The sequence below is a fragment of the Poecilia mexicana genome, unplaced genomic scaffold (genome assembly GCF_051168715.1).
Source record: "Poecilia mexicana isolate PSO_F unplaced genomic scaffold, ASM5116871v1 scaffold_2, whole genome shotgun sequence".
Classification (NCBI taxonomy): domain Eukaryota; kingdom Metazoa; phylum Chordata; class Actinopteri; order Cyprinodontiformes; family Poeciliidae; genus Poecilia; species Poecilia mexicana.
The window spans coordinates 25002065-25018368 of record NW_028263371.1 but is presented as its reverse complement, the minus strand read 5'-3'; the positions used below and the strand labels follow the sequence as shown (position 1 = coordinate 25018368).

General features: G+C 37.7%; 2 long non-coding RNA genes across 2 annotated transcripts; both read left to right on the top strand.

Moving 5' to 3' along the window:
* The first annotated feature begins 11564 nt into the window (after positions 1–11564).
* LOC148160724 (uncharacterized) lies at positions 11565–12744 on the top strand. Its single transcript, XR_015765426.1, has 2 exons — positions 11565–12069; positions 12205–12744. It is a non-coding gene; the product is annotated as an uncharacterized LOC148160724 (long non-coding RNA).
* A 1561-nt stretch (positions 12745–14305) lies between these two features.
* LOC106913029 (uncharacterized) lies at positions 14306–16098 on the top strand. Its single transcript, XR_001417096.2, has 2 exons — positions 14306–15524; positions 16023–16098. It is a non-coding gene; the product is annotated as an uncharacterized LOC106913029 (long non-coding RNA).
* The last annotated feature ends 206 nt before the right edge of the window (positions 16099–16304 follow it).

Here is a 16304-nt window from a genome sequence, read left to right as displayed (position 1 = left end):
ATTTTTATGAACATTTAACACTAGAATTGGAATACATTCTAAATATAAATATAAATAAACAATAAATACAATGCATTATGAAATCTCTGTAAACAAAACTTTCCTTCAGAAAAAGGTTTAGTTGAGACCAAAAACCAGTTTTTGGTAGTGTTGGGTTTTCTTGTTCAGTTCTCATCTTTAAAATGAATCACACTTCTTTTCGTTAGACAGCTGTGTTCACTTTATTGCTAATAGTCCATGGGCCAGACCATTTTTTTTGCCCATTTCAGGGTGGCAAAGTCTATCAATATCTTTTGAAAAGATACATGTCTCTAGTTAATATTTTGGTATGATAGCCCTTCCAAAATGGTAGCTGAGTCATAGTTATCATCTCATGAAGTAAACAACCCCTTTGGAAAAATTCTGTATTTTTTTTTACTGCTGTATTTCTGGTTTAGGGTCATGGTATGGGCATTTGTCAAAGGTCTATAATGCAATATTTGGTATCATCTTAAAGGGGACAATCTTGTCTTTCATTTAAGCCATGTTTTGAGTTTCTCTGACCAACACAGAGGTCATTAGAGGTCGTTAAACCAAAATTATTAGACATTTTTCCACATCTTTTGACCAAACTAGATACACTTCTTTCATCCCAGCGGTATCCAGGGACATCAGGGACACAAGAGTTAATGACTAAAATACTCAACAGACTCGAAGGAATCAGAAAATGTATGATATGCCTACACTGTCTGTCTATGGGAGGCGATTATGAGCTGTAATTTGAAGTTACAGACTTGGGCTATGACCTTAACTGGTGTATATGTTGGGGGTTTAGTGGGGGTTTGTTTAGCGTGTCACTCTTGTCTAGTTTGTTAGTTATAAAAAAGTTAATCAGTCATAGTAGAAATGTACACTTACATAGACTTTAGGATGCTGTATTGACCTATTTATCAGATTTTGTGAGTTTTTCCATCATGGGCTACACAATAGTAGCCCAGGATGCTCACATAGAGACATAGCAGAATGAGAGAGGACACCACCCTCATTAAATGACAAATTCTGAGGTAAAATAAAAAAAATGATTATTTTCAGATGCTTAGGCTACTATTGACAGCATAATTCAGATTATTATATTACATTTCTGCCAACAGATGATAACCTTAGGCATATCGGTACCATCTACATTATGCTTGCTGAGGATGTTGATTTCAATCAGGCCCACAAATGAGTTTGTTAAAAAATACAATCAGGAAGATGTAACCATTTAGATTCAGCATGTAACTTTTATTTAAAATTTATTAAAACTATTACTATGTTGTCCTGAGACCCTCCTCCTGGCTCTGCTTGGTTGTTTCAATTTAGCACTGCGAGAAGGCAGACAGGCTTGATTTTTCTTCACAGATTATTTGTCTCAGCATACTGTGACAATATGGTGACAGTTTCAACAAATATATAACATAATTTTTTCCCTAAAATGTATATACTGCAGCATTGAACTGCCTTTGTTTGGATGCTGTTCCTACCCTCTGATAGCTACACAATTTAGCTGAATAGTCTTACTCTGTACTTTCAATTTCCACTTATCTGGAGCAAAGTTTAGTGCTGGTTTACAGTTACAGACCTGGAAATATTGTTGACTTTTTGTATTTATTTCTTCAGATGACACATAGCTATTAACAGTAAATTAGAATGTTCACCATTTGAGTATCATTAATCCATTTGGAAATAATCCGGTGTGTGTTTGTAAATAAGGATACTAAGACACCTGCAGGAACCAAAGGTTTCATTTTAAAAGCCAGAGCCGCTACCAGATACTATCTCACCTCAGAAAACAGACTTCAGTATCTAAGGTAACTTAAGGTGCTTTTCTACTAGCAAGTCGCGCACTAACCAGTTAGTGCGTAGTTCGGTTCTACCCCTGGTAGTGAGTTTTTCCATTACCCGCTCTGTTCCTCACTATTGTGGGAGGGCCTTTAGCACAGCAATTGGTCAATTCTCCGCAGAGGTTTGAAGTGACACTCAGCCATGGAGAACCTCAAGGTTATGGCTCAGATGGACTCAAAGATATTTCATTTTGTTTTATAGAAATTCATTGCTGGCCCAAAGATAATGATAAAGGCTTCGATCAGCTGATTATTTTGTGATATATGAAATCGCTTTGGTCCCTACCCTGATTGGTCCGGCTAGTACTACACTTGAAGTAGATATGGAAATCTGAGAACAGCCAGCCAGAGCCGCGCTGGATCTGCTAAAGGAAATGAATCTGGCCGAGGTGGACTGAGGCCAAACCAGTTAGAGGCAGGCTGGTAGAAAAGCACCTTTAGGAACATGACAGACAACGAGCCCACAGAAAGTGTGAGACATTATGGCCTACAGAAGCCTGGGATAGAGATGGACAGATATTCCTTTGTAGAACTTATGGAGAAAAGATGGGTAAACGCTCTAAGTCAGCCTCAGTCAGACACAGTCGGTCGTTTCACCAGATTCATTGTATCACTAAACATAGTCAGTGATTTGCTGTAAGCTCATCATGCTGGAGAGGAAGCTTATAAAAAGTTCAGAACAGGTCATTTAGAAAAATACTTACCAACAACCACATTCGTTGACACAATAAAAACATTCCTAAGCTTCAAAAATACTGGGCTCACTCTTTTACACCACTGTTTTAGCTATCTAACAAAAGGAAAGAAAACAGATTGAAATATTTTTGAGTGTATCATAATAGTTTAACAAAGAAGAGACCTTCATTTAAAAAGTCTTTGGTCATCCACTAGATCAATGGCCTTTTCTCATGTTCATAATAACTCTAGCAAGTTTCCTCTTGCAAGAGAGTTGGAAGAATCAGTTGATGTTGAATAATAGTCTCGATGGATCATTGGTGAAATGAAAGTTGTTCAAAAACTAAAAGTTGATGGCAAGACTTATTATAATAAGAATACTGATATTACTTTATACCTACGTAAGGATGCTGGATGTGGATTACAGCTCAGCTTTTAACTCCAACTCCTGACAAGTTGGTGGAGAGGCTAGAGTCCCTGGTACTAGGAGCAGGACTGTGCTGGTGGATCAGGGATTTTTAAACCAACAGACCCCAGCATGTCCAGATCAACTACCTTACCTTCTCCGCGGTCACACTCAGCACAGGTATGCCCCAAGGCTGTGTCCTCAGCCCCATCCTTTACTTCCAATTTACCCACGACTGCAAAGTCACCCAGAATAATATTGTCTTGTTCAGAAATGAGGATGACATACAGAAGAGGTTCAAAGGCTAATAACATGGTAAACCAATGGTGAAGGGAGAATTCCCTTACCTTGAATACCAAGAAGACAAAGGAAATAATCCTCAACTTCAGGACAAAGAGGACAATCCATCCAGGGCTGAGCATAGATGGTGAGCAAGTAGAAAGGGTCAGTAGTTTCAAATTTCTGGGAGTCTACATCTCAAAGGATTTCAACTGGACCTTTAAAACCAAATACCTCTTTAAAAAAAGCCCAGAAGAGCCTCATTTTTTCTGAGAACCCTCAGGCAGTGTCGTCTGTCCAAGAAGCTGATGACCAGATTCTGTCACTGACTTACTGCTGTACAGTGTAGGTACAGCAGTACCTGCACTGTACAGCACTGTACTATCTTGCAATGTACAGCAGCAGACAAAGGCACCACTCTACTCCAGTTTTCCTGGGACATTAAGTTGCTTCTCCACCATTTGCATATTTAGAAGCATGAGCATTAGGTTGATTGACAGTGCTAAAAGAACAACCAGTCAAAAACACCCAGACAGGAGGAGGGTCTTAGCACTGTCAATCAACCTCATGTTTATACTTCTAAATATGCTAATGGTGGAGAAGCAACTTAATGATCCAGGAAAACCAGGGTAGAGCAGCACCTATATGAGGAGTGTACATATGTAAGTGTACATTTCTACTATGACTGATTAACTTTTTTATAACTAACAAACTAGACATGAGTGACACACTAAACAAACCCCCACTAAACCCCCAACATATACACCAGTTAAGGTTATAGCCCAAGTCTGTAACTTCAAATTACAGCTCATAATCGCCTCCCATAGACAGACAGTGTAGGCATATCATACATTTTCTGATTCCTTCGAGTCTGTTGAGTATTTTAGTCATTAACTTTTGTGTCCCTGATGTCCCTGGATACCGCTGGGATGAAAGAAGTGTATCTAGTTTGGTCAAAAGATGTGGAAAAATGTCTAATAATTTTGGTTTAACGACCTCTAATGACCTCTGTGTTGGTCAGAGAAACTCAAAACATGGCTTAAATGAAAGCCAAGATTGTCCCCTTTAAGATACCAAATATTGCATTACTGACCTTTGACAAATGCCCATACCATGACCCTAAACCAGAGATACAGCAGTAAAAAAAATACAGAATTTTTCCAAAGGGGTTGTTTACTTCATGAGATGATAACTATGACTCAGCTACCATTTTGGAAGGGCTATCATACCAAAATATTAACTACAGACATGTATCTTTTCAAAAAATATTGATAGACGTTGCCACCCTGAAATGGACAAAAATGTCCAATTTTGGCCTCTGGCATATATAACGTTCAGCCTTCGGTTAACTTCATCTCTACTTCTCTTTGTTAGAACTGTGCTGCCTTTACACAAGAACTCACTCTCATTGCCCCCTGGTGGACAACAGCAGTACAACATGCACATAAACACAGTGACAGGATACAGAACTTGCAGCTTTACCTTTCAAAGTAAATTAGAAAACATGAACACATAACACAGAATAACTCAAAGACAAGTTAAGATGAGAACATATTCTAACAGGTAGAAAGAGAAAAAACAATAAATAGAGCAAATAGAAATTATTTTGTTTATTTTATATCAATCAGTCCCTCCAGTTTCTTGATTATTATTGTGGAAATTCACGCAACATTAACATATCCCAGAACTTTTTTGCGTTAATACATAATTTCATACTTCTACTAAACGGTTCAAGTACAATTTTTATAAATGTCGGATTATAGTCCAAGATCTACAACGAATAAAAAGTCAAATTTACCATCATAAATAAGACATAGCACCACAAACACTTTGATTTTTTTATTGTAAAGATCCTGGAGGAACTGAGAAGATGTTCAGTAATATTTAATTTAAGAATTAATTCATATTTCAGTAGTTTGTGAACAGATTTTATCACAGCCGGCCCTTCAAGACCATTCAAGGTCTTGATTTGGCCCAAAACGAAAACACCCTAATTCTGTAGTCTAACGGGCCACATAAAAACCTACTGGGGGCCGAATTTGGCCCCCAGGCCTTGTGTTTGGTACATTTGGCTTATAGGCTTATAAATGAGAAATACACACAAAAACAGTTTTGAGGTTTGTAGCCAATTTGCTTTGGACTTTTCATATTTTCTTCTCAGTCAACAGTTCAGGGAAAATGTAAACAAATGTTTTTATATTCTGTCACACAAAATATAAATTAAAAAGACTTTGTATTACCAAAATGTTGAAACTGTATGAATCCTTTAGATGTCTGCAGTAAATACAGTTCATCACATTTGGACTCATAAGAGAGAGTAAGTCAAACGCTATCATGAATAAAATCACTAGTTATAAACTCCCTCAATTAAAGTGTAATAAATGGTTTAAACAAAGTAAGAACTAAGAGACGAAACTGTTCTCTTAATATCTTTGTTTTTCAGCTTGAGGAGACGTTTTCCTGGAGGAGCGGAGCGTCTAGGGATCGTCTCGTATGTAATAACTTGTTAGGACAGAACCTACACTGCAGGTATTTCAGTTTGAGCTCATTAAGACGTCCTCTTGTCTTAAAGTCACGTTACATCAGACCTCACAGAGCTCCATATGTCACAACACATCTGCTGTAATCACTCCTGGCCTCCTCACGTCAGGTTGCAGGTATTTGCACAGCTGAAGCAGTCAGGGCGATATGTACAATCTGTAGTGATGTTACAATTGACCGACACAGTCCTGTCATTTTATTCTCAGAAGTTGACTTTGCAGAACAGTTTTTTATGTCGCAACCAGAACCAAAGTAATGTGGATACATTTCATTTCAGAACATGCCGTTTCAATTTATTACACATATCTGGTGTAAAGTTTATTAATGCCTTCATTCAGGTTCAGATATTTCACACATTGCCTCCGTGAGCAGATATTGACCTGGATCTGTTAATATGGGATTCTCTGCAGGACCTCAGATTTACAAGGTGAGATTACAGAGTCCAGTAGTGGAGATTCGTTCAGCTGAAGCTTTGATGGCATGTGAGCATTTAGGAAAGTTTATGATGGGACAGGATGTAATGTCTCCCTGCAGATGTGGAGAACATTCAGCTTTATCAGGTCCTAAAATAGAAAAGGTCCAAGTATGTTTTTGTTTTTTGGCTGCAAGCAACTTTACATTATCAAACAACTATAGGACTTTAGCACGAATAATAAAGAATAATAAAGAATGTAATGTACACATGTGGCTCTAAAAAAAGTGCAACACAGGGATGAAGCGCTTAAAAAAAGGATTTTTGTCAGTGTTCATGTTTTTAGTGTCATCAGAAGACCTGTGTAAAATATTCCTATTCTGAGCTTGAAGTCGCGTTTTAAAACTCAAACGCGTTTCTCATGTGATTGTCACGACCGCAGTCATTGGCTGGACTCGGGTCACATGATCAGAAATATGTAAACACGAACCCAGAATCCGCAGTTCGCCTCAGTAAAAACAACCGAAAGCGAAGCTGATTATCCGAGGTAAACAACCTCACTTTCCCTCCCAGCTTTCCTCGTGTTTGCGCTGCGCCGTTTGCGCACCAGCTGACGGCAAAGGCGCAGCCGCAGCGAGCCTATAGGCTGAGTCTCCGCCTGCGTGTCCTGTCAGCGATTTGCTCCAGGGTCTGACAGGAGCGCAGCCGGCGGAGCCGATGACAGTCCGAGCATGGAGAACCCGGAGAGAGGAGGCAGGAGGAACAGGAACCCGCTGGCCACCGCCAACCTGCTTTCAAAGCTGTTCCTCTGGTAAGAGAAGCGGCGCGGCGCCTTGTGCAGCCAGGAAATGTTTCTGTGTTACTGTTGTTATCATGACTCCAAACGAACCGGGGGTCGGTGCTGATCAGGTTTGGTTCTGCATGTCTGAAGTCTTTTGAAACTTTGTAAATAACTGCGGACATTTTTCTCTCCCCGCCGCTAAAAATATTCAAAATGAAAACAAGACTGTGGGACTGACGGCTGCGGTGAACGTTCAGTCTGTACATGACGGGCCATAATATGCAAATTTATAAGACGTTTCCAAACCACGTGTGGTTAAACATGCTTTGTAAGACGTTATTGCATATGTAGCACTTTTAAAACTGTATTAATTTAACTTAATTTGATCAATTTAAAAAATGGCACCGGTTTGGGTGCAGTTTTTCTGAGTATGTTTTGGTAAATTGTAATATCAGGCTAAGATGAGGTTAAATTTTATTTAACCTCTTAAGAGAAATTTCCTCTGCTTTTCTGTAGAGGAATTTTTACAAACTCTTGCAGAAAAACTTATATTTTGTCCACTTTCTTTTTTTTTAAGCTTTTTTTCATTTTACTCTTCTGGTCTCATAGTTACTACTTAGTTTAGATTTTTTTTGTTTGTTTCATTTCTTAGAAAAACTTTTGGTTCAGTAATATTTTTAAAATCTTGCTTTCAATTATTGTTTTGCCGCATAACCCAAGTTTGCTTGAGCTTAAAGTCAAAAACTTATTGTTTTAATTTGATGAAAGTTTAGACATTTATAAGTTTCCTAGGCTGGATGTAAACTCATAACTTGAGTTTGCCTCTCAGGATCCATAGACACTGGATCTGAAACAATTCGTCTGATTAAGTTTATTCGTAGCGCATTTCTCAGCAACAAGGCAGTTCAAAGTGCTTTACATCATGAAAACATAAAAATAAAAACATCAAACAGTCAGCCATTGTGAAAAACAATAACAAACATCACATTTTGTCAAATAAGATCATTAAAATCCACAATAAACATCAAATATGTTGATCAATATTCCATTTATTGTCAATCAAAGGCAGCTATGAACAGTTAAAGGAACTCAGTGTTTCAGCAGTTTTGCAGTTTTCTGGAACTTTGTTCCAGATTTGTGGTGCGTAGAAGCTGAATGCTGCTTCTCCATGTTTGGAGATTATTGGAATAACAGTCAACTAATTTAGTAATTGATTAATCGTTAACTGGAGTAAAATGACTCAAAAAAAAAATTCTGATCTGTAATTGAGCCAAAACTGTAAAAAAAAAAAAGAAAAAAAAGTGGCACAGTTCAAGTTTTTATCGCATTTTAAGCAATAAAATTTTTCATTTTTTATTTTATTTAAAAGGAGGAATTTGTTTATTTCTAAAATATTTTCCTTAACGTCTTGTAGTTGGTGATCAGCTTCACTTTGCCTCATAACTACTAAAACGATGCAAAGTGAAAACTGTGGATAAAGTAGTTAAATATCAACCAACAGTTAGGCAGTGTTTTAGATATTTAAAACAAAAAAACTAATAAATGATAGATATATTGTGTTTTTCAGCTTTTTTAAATATATTAGCTTCTTATAGATTTAAAAAATAGACAAATTAATTTCTTATACTTTTAAATTAAATTTAGCTCATCAATCATCATACTACTGATTAATCTGTCTTTAAACAATACGCAGCTTTTCCTGAAACATTCGTTTTGTCTTCTTTCCTTTTTAAAACCTTTGTAAACTCATGTTTTCGCAGTTTGCTTTTCTCTGCCTCCTGGGCTTTTTTAGCAAATGGGTCACACAAATCTTCGGCCCCTGGTGTAAACAAGATGCGACTAATCGGCAGCTGTGGCCCCCGATGTGGCGGCGGTACGATGTTTAAAGCTTCATCTGGACAGAGATGTTGACGTAAATCCTTCACACAGCAGGTATTTGTTTATTTACATCTCCTATAGATGGGAAAATGTTTTCACTTCTTTGTATGTTAGGATTATAGTGACAGTTAAACATTCACTGTTAAAAAAACATGATTCTTTGCATAGTTTTCACCACTACTTCATTTTAAACCTTGTATTTTTAAGAACTTTTGAGGGAAAAATAGCAAAAAGTAGCAACAGCAGTTATTGTTGATAAATTAGCAATGAGCGCCCTCTGGTGGTGGCTCTCTGGAACTTCATACTTGTTTATGCATTTGCTTTCTAATGAAAAAAATAATTTGCACCTTTGGTTTAAAATAATTTTGAAGTCTTAAAATGTTTTTGATGCAGCAAAAAGTGTAGAAAATCCCATTTTATCCCAACTTTATTGTGTTTTAATTCTGCTCTTGATGACTTGGGACATAAATTATGGTGACTCAATCAATTTATTTTAAGGCTTATATGGATTTGTAATACGTGCAACTTCTGCAGTTAGGGAGGTAAAATAAAATTCAAAAGTACTTTATTGATCCCAAAAGGAAATTAAATGTTACTGTAACTCGTATTAATTCCGATTCTTCAAAGAGTTATTGTAGATAGTGATGGCTTTTCTCTTGTAGTGGTCGAAAAGGTTTGTTGCTAAAGAAGCTAGTTGTTCACAAAGTGCTGACATCCATCTTATTATAGAAAGTTGAGTGGAAGAAAAAAGTGTGGTTAAAAAAGAGAAGGTGTGCCACCAACTAATCCACCTAAGAAGCTTCACCTGGAGTCGACGCATCAAGAGTTTTGAAGCCAAGTGTGACGTTTCTACAGTCGGTGACAAACTGGGTGTCGGATCATCTACTGGTTCTGGTCCACTGGATTTTCTGAAGTCAACTCGGACATCTACCAGGACATCCCAGAGCTCTTCAGGCCTCCGTCTGCTGAAAAACGTTATGGAGATGCTGATTTAATTTTCCAGCAGGCCCACACTGCCCAGCATACCAAAAGCTGCTTCAATAACCTCTCAATTAATTGATCGATTGGTGAATTGATCTGACCTGAACCCCATAGGAGTATTATAAACTGGAGCAGTGCAGATGACCTGAAGGCCGTTGTCAAGGAAACCTGGGCTTTAATACGTAGCTCTCATGTAACGTCACACTTCTGGCAGCCATCTTAGTAGGCAGTCGCTATGGAGCCACAAGCTTAGAACTAGCTCTCGCTTCATTCCTATCTAACTTACAAACAATATAAGTACATTACAACTATTAGACAATTATAGAGTACTCACCTCTGTATAATACTAAGATAAATATTAGTGATATTTACTGCAACACGAACTAGCAAGATTATCTTAACTAGTGTAGCTTTTATCTGCTAGCTAAGACAGACATGTAGCCTATGTGTGTGTTGCTACATGTACCAGTCACATGAACCTGGTCATTCACCTGAAGAGTTTCACAAATTCATTTAAACATTGACTCTCTGTCTTATGTAGGTTGATCCTGACAGCAGCCATTTTGTTTCTCTCACTTATTGGTCAAGAGTGTTAAAATATTTACTTTCTGTTGGTCTGGAAGCCATGGTTCATCTATGCCTTACGTATGTGTTTGCCTAACATGGCGCCCATCACTTCCGGTTCAGACTTGTGGGAACTTTGAATTTCACAAAGTCCGATCTTCTCCATGCTACGCCGCATTGATGCAGTAATTCATGTAACCGACTATGGAGTGCATAGAAATTAAAATACTTTGTTTTCTGTTTAGAATCTCTCTTTTTTTTTTATTAATCTAATGTAATGTTGTAACATTTCTGAGACTGAATATTTGGGTTTTCATTTTCTGTAAACCATAATGACCAGAAACTACAAGAAATAAAGGTTCTCTGCATTTGTGTTAAAATGTCCCACAATTTGAATTGAGATGTCAAGTTTGCATCAACCTGTTGATTGAAAACTTTCCAAAGATGTTGAAATAACCAGTGAGTGGATTTGGAGTCCAACTTTTTGTCACCATCGTGTTTTCAGCAACAATTAAATATTATGATATACAGTCGAAACTGCTGGCTCCAAAAGCAGAATTCATAATTATATTTTCATTCAAGTTGTCTTTGAATCAAATCTGCTAAATGTTTACGAGTTTGCACTGATCAGCTGTGAATGTGACCCATGCTGATCACATCTGTTTGAATTTTTCTATTTACTGGGAATCTTACGTTCTTGTAAATGTGGATGAAGCAAATACAGACGTCTGACACAAACTGTTTTTTACCCAGAAATATGAGGGTAAATAAAGTTACACAACTATAACATAACATTCTCACAATTTAATGTACAAGATGGTGTGTTTCCATTTCAAGCCTGGTCCACAAATCTTTACAGAAATACTATAAAACTTTTGCATGTGTGCTGGTTATATTTATATTTTGGTTTAGTTTCAACTAGTAAAGTTTTGTAGGATCATATAGAAGAAAATATGAAAAGTCACTGTTGTAAGAATCGCTATATATTATTGTGTGGTTCCTCCTGTCAGGACAAAATCAAACGTCTAAAGCAGTGTTTCTCAGCCTTGGTCCTCACCGCCCCCCTGCTCTGCATGTTTTAGCCTCTTTTCCAGAACAGCTGATTCAAATGATTGCATCACCATCAAGTACTGCAGAAGCCTGTTAATCACCCAGAGATACAATTCAGGTGTGTAGCAGAAGGGAAAAACCTAAAACATGCAGGATAGGGGGGCGGTGAGGACCAGGGTTGAGAAACACTGGTCTAAATCAAATGTTACACTGTAAAAACAACATTTTACCAAGTATTTTGGTTTAGTTTCCACTCCACAGATTCAGAGTCATAATTTCGACTTTCAAAGTCATATGACTTTGAATCTCATAATTATGACTTTGAAAGTCAAAATTATGACTTCCTGTTGGTCTTATTTTTTTCTTTCATGGCGGAAATGGGCTTCCATACACAAGTTTTTGGTTGAGTCCAAGTTTTTTTTTGAAACTCCTGTTTTTTTGGTTGAACTCAACGTTTCTTGATTAAACACAACTTTATTTGCTTGCTAATCTCACATGAACATTCTGGGCGGGGCTTAAGGACGAGCGATGTAAGACGCGTTCCGATTGGTTTGCGCTGACCTAAGCGGATGACTCCCTGAGATCTCAGAACTCTGTCCCGAACTGCAGGGCTTCGGTGACGGGACAAACAATGTGAATGGTAAGTAATCTTCACAAAATTACACCATTTAGCAGCTACTAAAGTGTACTTAGTTTTATTCTGAATTAGATAATATGCCTTTTGCTGTGTTATGATATTAAATTAATTTGGTGTTCTCCTACTTCCCCATTCTAGTATGACCAGCAGAGTGCAGATGAAGCAGGACAGGCTTGTAGGTCTTACTGATTCCTCCAGCTGCTAGAGACGATCAGAGCATGAGGATGGAGAGACCAGCAAGTGTTGAGTCAGAGAAGGTCAGGTAGGGAAATAAGTGTTGCTTTTAGGGGCCGGGTGTGTTTGGCTAAATATATTTCTCCTAGTCAGTTTATTTATTGGTTTTAAAAATAATGCAAAAAATGTAACATATTAGAAGAGGCATTATTTTTAGTACATATAATCGCTGTACTGTACTGTGTCTGCTGGTGGTTTAAATTGATTTCAGCTACATTCAAAAAAGTATTCAGTTTTTAACATCCATTTTCTACTTACTAAATATTTCAGTTTACTCTTTCGCTGTGTGATACACTAAACTGGGAGAATTTAATCATCACTTCTTGATAGTCCAGAAAATCTGCTTAAGAATATAAGCCACCACATAAATTAATAGTATTGTCATTTGTTGTTTTTTTTTTTTACACTTACATTGACCAAAATACCCTGTTAAATCAAAAGAAAGGGGGAAAAAAAGCAACCAAAATTCGGCCAGCGTTTCACCGGGGGGCCGGAAGTGAGAAGCCCCGCCCCTTGCTCTTCAGACAGAGTTTGGGGAAGAAGACGGCGGTCGTCTTTTTTTTTTCCACTGACGCTGGTCATCGTTACAGGGTCTCCACCAAGATCAAAGGGGAAGCAGAGACGCATCAGAAAAAGAAAAAAAAAAAACATCATTTGTTACAATTGTCCACTGTGAGCTGAGACGTGTAACATCAGTAACTTCAGTGTTACACCTCTGAAATATTTTTTTGCAGTTTCTCTTATTGTGGTACAGTAACTGTTTCACTTCAACATTTAATTTCCTGATAGAATAATAAATCTACGAACTAAATGTATGTAGTGGTATAGAAATATACATAATTCCCTACAAATAGTTTCCAGGTGAGAAGTTCCGGTTCTTGAAGTGGGCGTGGTGTATATAAGGGAGCTCCGGCGTTCATTCAGGCATGTGTCGTCTTTGTTCTCCCACTGTGTGGCTTGCGTCTGGTGGACTCTGGCAGCAGAAAGCAACAAATCGCTGGCTGGTGAATGTTGCGCTGATGTTTTGGTGGTAGGTGTTCTCTCTCCCTGCACTTTAGCTGATCTTGGTCAGAAAATCTAAACTGAAGTGTGATCGTAGGTAAAACGCCACTGCGCTGCGTTCCTTTTCTTCCTCGGTCTGCGAGTGTGTGTGTGCATGTTTTGTGGATCAGCAGGTAAGAAATTAACATTCATCTAAGCTCCAGTTTCTTGTTTTATTTAAAATGGTGATAAATTTTTTATAGGTTCCCCACAGTTGAACTATTGCTGCTCTGTCTGCGTTCGTTTCCCGGATCTGTTCGGCTTTGTTCTGCACCGGCCACAATTGTGGATTTCTGCACAATTGTTCTCAAGTTGGACTGTGGCGGCGTTATCCGCCCAAAGTGGAGCGGTGTTTGGGGTGTGGCATCGGCGCGCCCGTTTCATCTCCCGCTGTGGCAGGGCCACGCCTGGTCTTAATGTTTTAACTTGTATTGTCTGATTTTTATTTTATTTTTCTTTCTACTTTTGTTCACAGCCCTTTTGTTTATTTAGTAGGGCTAATATTATATTGGTTAATTGTTTTTTGTTTGCAGTGGCTGAGGTCCGGTGGCGGTGTTGGTGTGGTGACGGTGTCTTCCTCGTCTGTGTGCTGTGATTCTGGAGTTTGGGTTGTCTCACTGCGTCTTGTGTTAAAGGTTTTTTTGATTTGCTGTGTTTGGTGGATGGCGCCCCCTCCGGCCGGTAACCTCAACTGCTGCAGCAGTTTTATTTTCTTTGATTTTCTTTAGTTTAATTTTTAAAAAAGAAATTGGTTTTAAAAACATTTTTCAAAAGAATTTAATAAACGTTTTTTTTTTATCATTTTGAAATGGTTTCAGATGTTTTAATCCATGCATGACTGAACCTGTGTGCCTTAAACAAGAGGTAATCTCTGGGTGAAATTCCCAGGGTGGCGTTGTTGAGCAATTTACTGGAATTAAACTTCCACAAAATCTGAATTTCCATCTAGTATCGCCACACAGGAGAATTTCGTTCCTTGTCTTTTACTTTGAAAGAATCTAAAGGAAGTACTATTCCCATATCAGCTCTAGCTTTATTATTGTTGTAGTTACACATGGAGTCCACTAGAGGGCAGAAGGCTGCGTTAGCAGTAAGCTTGTTACTGGTCCAGAAGTTACTGGATGATAAAAAGTATTTCCTCCTTTCTGGGTCTTTCTCTTCTGTCCAGATCATTTATTTACGTCTTGATAAATCCAGTGGACATGCAGAGGAGATAATGTCCCTGTAAATGTGATCACAGTCAAAAGATGTTTTTACACCAAGATCGAATCTTTGGAGGGAAAGAAAACTAAACAAACTGACGGCTTTAAAACTTTTACACAGTAATGTTTCACTTGTAGATGTTATACTTATTATTTTTTAACCTTAATTTTTCTACTAATCTGCAGTAATGAAGACGTTTCCCCTGTTTGCTTCTCGGGTTATAAATAAATGTTCAAACTGGTGACGGAGACGCGTCTGTTGGACTGAAAGATGAAACTTTTTTCTATTATCATGAAGTTTGTTTTCTTAAGGCTGCAGAGCCGACAGGCTGGAAAACCATCAGCTGTCAGGTTCAACCTGAACAGGGGTCACCAACCTTTTTGAGACTGGGAGCTACTTCATGGGTACAGAGTAACACGAAGGGCTACTTGTTTGATACAGACATACATTTTCTTAGCTCACTCTTAATAACAATAATACATATGTACACATGATTACATGCGGTATGATCATATTGTTAGGGATTACTCGCTATAATTGTCAGTAATGATTTACCATGGCAGAAATAGTTAATTGCTATTATGTAATCAGAAGTTCTTAGTTCAGAGTTTTAAGTTTGAGTCCCTTTTGGAGCTTTTCTGTGATTCTAAATTTCCTCCAAGTGACCGACAGTATGGATTATTGCTGCAGCTGTACAGCTGTATACACTTTGAGTTCCTTTAGATTTTCCTTTTAAATAAAAAAGAAAACAATAGTTATTGTATATTTTACTATTAATGTGAAGTCAAATCAAAAAGCAAAAAAAAAAAAAAAGTCGTGCGTTCCCACACGGACCTAAAAGAGGGACGGACAAGAAAAAAGAGAAGACGAAAGTTAAAACCCAAACAAAGTGGGCAGGAGTTTGGGACTTTTTTGAATCACAGATCCTAGTCAACCTGTGTGCAACTGGATGATCTTTTAGATGAGCAGAGAGGCAGCCGGTAAGACATAAACTGTGTTGTTATGAGATTGGACCGCAAAGTTGTCTACAATCCAGTTTGGCTGATCGGATCATTAGTGACAGCTGAACTGAAGTGGCGGATTGCAGCGGCGACGCTTGCCGTTCATTGATTGATGGACTTTTATGATTAAGTTGATTGTTGTATTGACGAAGTGGATTTGGGTATCAAGTTCAACTGTTAATTAATTTACCATCAACTTCCAAGAATAATTTAAAGCTAAATTTATGATAAATATTTATTATTAATGTTGAGAAGTAGATGTTAAGAAATGTATGTGTATGAAATGTAAATATTAACTTGAAATGCACTTTAAAGTTAAGTTTAAAGTTAACATAAGTTTAGTTACTTGTGTACTTTTATTATTTTGTATGTTTAATTTGTGATGGGTTGCTTGGTATTATTTATATAATAATTTGCAACTAAGTGAAATTAATTTATACAGATTAGTAATTATTATTTTTTTGGGTTTGTTTAAAGGTTTTTACCTGCATCCTCTGGATCAATGGTGAACATGTCCATACACTGAAATAAATGGAAGTAAAAGCAAGGAAAACTGTTTGGTTCTTCGAGTGAAATCCCTGTCATTAAGAGTCTGCATGGGGTCATCCATCCCTTTTCAAGTGGGGAAGTTGCACAAGTGGGGAAGTTGCACAAGTGGGGAAGTTGCACAGTTTAGAAGAGAACTTGACAACATCAGATGGTCGCGTCAACATGTGGAGAAACTTCAACATTTCAAGGTTCTTGGTTCTGTTGGCTCAG